Here is a 3,988-nt window from a genome sequence, read left to right as displayed (position 1 = left end):
TCACATAAGAATCACAAAGCTCTACTGAACGAACTGACTAGACAACACGTTGTGCTTCTTATGTGAGAACTCTACTAAATGAAGTGACAAGACAACACTTTGTGATTCTTATGTGAGAACTCTACTAAATGAAGTGACTAGACAACACTTTGTGCTTCTTATGTGAGAACTCTACTAAATGAAGTGACTAGACAACACGTTATGATTCTTATGTGAGACCTCTACTAAATGAAGTGACTAGACAACACTTTGTGCTTCTTATGTGAAAACTCTACTAAATGAAGTGACTAGACAACACTTTGTGATTCTTATGTGAGACCTCTACTAAATGAAGTGACTAGACAACAGAACTCTACTAAATGAAGTGACTAGACAACACTTTGTGATTCTTATGTGAGAATCACATAAGAATCACAAAGTGTTGTCTAGTCACTTCATTTAGTAGAGTTCTCACATAAGAATCACAAAGAATCACAGAGAAGTCTTGAAAAGAACTGTGAAAGGAACAAGTATGTGATCCTGGGTCTTCTTGTTAGAAATGTTAGTATGTCCATTACTCCTCCGGACTTTTATCCCCCCCCCCCCGAATCAACTATCAACTTCTATGCTAATGCTAGGTTGACTGGATGTGTTCTCAGTTAGGTGGATACAGGAGGCTTCTTTTATTTTTCTTTTATTCATGTGAGATTCATTTTCGTATTTTTCCATTTTACTTTACGGTCTTCTTCTCTGACATGGCGGGATGCTGCTGATAGATCGGTATTGTTGTCTTGTATGTCTGTTATTTTTGTTTTTACAATGTTTTGGATGTTGTAAGTGATGTTTTTGCTCTCCGTTAAGTCTTGCAGTAGTTTAGTGTGTACTAACAGCGACTGTGTTATGTATAGACCTCTGAACTCTGTTTGCATATCTGTTATCAACGACGTGCGGGAGTATGGCTGTGTCTGTAGTTGATTCAAGCCCCTATGGGGTGAGAGCCCCACCGAATAAACAGCTCACCGGACTTAGCAAAGTAAAAAGTACTTCCAGAAAAGTTTGGAAAAAGGAGTTTCTTAAATGTAAGAATCCAGAAAGGTTAGAGGCGACACCTATGAGATGTGATTAGATTTAAAGTTTTCATCGTATTTACTGTATCTTTCATAATATTTACGTAGTGGCTTTCTTTTCAGTATTAAAACCTTATAATAAAAATACATTGCATAAAACACTTAATAATAAGAGGAATTTGTAATATGAGGTAATATATTACTGAAGACTTGTTACAGGTCGTAAGAATGTTTTGGCAATTGGGGTGAATGGTTAACCAAACAACGACGTTTTCAATATATATATATATAACCTGACAAATATACAAATCATAAGACTTAGAAACAGTCAAACTTTGGGTTAAAATCATTACTGCAAATTCATTGAGTTTTGTCAGCAAGACAGCTTCTTATGCATACACACGCGAGTATACAAGTAATAAGGCACTTTTTAAGATCTTAAACGATCACGTTATCTTTTCTCGTGAGATCGCTAGACTCTGGTAGTCTTGTTGTTGTAACTCCTCGGTCTGGGCACAAACCCGGCACACCTTGCAGGCCAAACGAGTTGAAGAGTTAGCCTAGCAGGAATTGTTAGTAGGGCACTTTTTAACAACTCAAACTACCACAATATTAGAGCTATGATAAAGCAAAAACTATGTTAATCACCTAAAACGGTATACAAATTAGACAACTAGTGATCAGCCATGTGATATCATATGGCGATTATTAGATAATCAGCCTACATTTATATGATAACATTCACACTACTGATTACGGACATTGACCCTCAAGAACTCAAGCCGTATCAATAAACACCCTCCGGAAATATCATAACGTACTGTTAAACTTACACAATCAAAGTTCAATGTACCCTTGCGCTGTATTATATATATATTTGTAGTTTCAATTCATTCATTGTAGTTGATGTACCTGATGATGCCGGTTAACCTGGTGAAACGTTGTACTTTCATTAAATTTTACTCTGTTTATCCGATTCATCAAGTTTAGTTTTGAAGTATTTACTGTTTTATCATTGCAACAATTATATAACTGTTAAGATTTTTACTGTTTGTATCCTTAGAGCAACCAGGTAATTGCTACACTGTTTACTGTTTTAAAACTGTTATTAAGCACACCAGGCCTATTTAGTGAAAGCGTTTCCATATTAATTATATATCTGCGTTTTATTCCTAATAACATGAAATCTTATGTAGCACTGATGTCTTATTATTGCTTGTCCAATGGCTAATCTTCTTTAATGACTTTAATTACTTATTACTGATATTCGTAGTTTTGACGAATTCGAGAAAACTAAGAAAGGAGGAGAACGTTTGAAAATATATATCAAATCAGGACATATTTAACCTTACATCTTTACAAGATAGTAACCTTAATGTGTAAAGTGTGCTATCGTAACACGTATGAAGAGATTGAGTAAAATGTAACATCATACATATACAACATCAGATTAATTAGAATATTAGATCAGATCAATTAAAATGTTGTATCAGATTAAGTTAAATGTTACACGAGATCGAATGTAATGCAACTTCAGTAAAATGCAACGACATACTGAGGTGTTGTAATTTAGCAAAGTATTTCTGTATTACATATGTTGACTTAACCTGTAGTTATGTTCATAAGTACTGACTGTACCTAGTTTTAAAAACAACGAGAACATTGTAACAAATTATATTTCTAAAAACTGACTGTACCTTGTCATAAAATTCGTGTTACTCATCCTTCCTATCAAATATCACTCTTGCGCATACTGTAGTAGGATATGTGTCCCAGTTTCGCAGCATTTGTGCGTCATCGTTGTGTTAAACAGTAAAAGCACTTTTACAGGGGACGGGTCATGTTCGTGGTTGAGAAATTATTAGTTACTGGTGTTTCAATTTTTAAAACCTACTTGAGTTCAACAAAGAATAACACTTTAAAAGAAAGTCTCACAATCGCTTTGGCCCAATTCGAAATATACATGATCTCTGTGGACACTCGGTGCGTCAAGCCTATTAGCAAATGCATAAATAGGTACCGATGAATTGCTCGAAACTCAGAAGGATATAGAATCATGATAACCTCAGCCTAACTGCGTAAATAGACGAATGTCAAATAAGAATTTGAATATTCCAAACGTATCACGTAATTAAGTTCATGAATCAGTAACGTTCGACTCCACAAATTTATCGGCAAGACGCGAAAACAAACGCAATTACTATGCAAATGTGAAGGTGTTATTTATTTGAATTTATTCACAAAATAGACAGAGAAAGAAGCTCGAGCGATTTGGGTGCCAGTTTTCCACAGATCAACTCCTTAACCGTTGAGTTCTAAGATTTCTTCCATCAAAACAGATTAGAAGCTACGTTGTTGGAATATACTTAGTTGTCGTCTATCTCGTAAGCACTTCCGTTAGTTTTATAATGGCATTTCGTATATTATCACGTACGATTGATAGTAAAGTAACAGTCTACATTTTTTTGATGATTCACACAATTATAAAGTATAAACTATTGCATTCTAAAAAATAATAATTAACGATTAAATGCTGAATATGACATTTAATTCTGAGATAACCACTGTTGCCTGAAATGATTCAAACTTATCCTCGCCAATGAAGGCATAAATTACTCTTAAGTGGTGGTCGTTATTGATGATTCAAACTTATCCTCGTCAATGAAGACATAAATTACTCTGAAGTGGTGGTCGTTATTGACAATTATTATACTATATTCTTAACCATTCTTTCAGGTGATTTTAGTTATATATTCATTTCAGTTATGTTTTCAGTTAATCAGAGTTATACATCAATCTTATTGTTGTTCTCTTGTGGCTACGCTTATACTTTATTCTCATGGGCGCCCTCTGCTGATGAGCTTTCAAGGATTCTCTAACTACTTTTTCAAGTGGTCTTACCTATACATTCACCCCAGTTATTTTTCCAGATAACTATAATT

The sequence above is a fragment of the Limulus polyphemus genome, unplaced genomic scaffold, assembly GCF_000517525.1.
Source record: "Limulus polyphemus unplaced genomic scaffold, Limulus_polyphemus-2.1.2 Scaffold7371, whole genome shotgun sequence".
NCBI lineage: Eukaryota > Metazoa > Arthropoda > Merostomata > Xiphosura > Limulidae > Limulus > Limulus polyphemus.
This window is presented reverse-complemented; position numbering follows the sequence as displayed.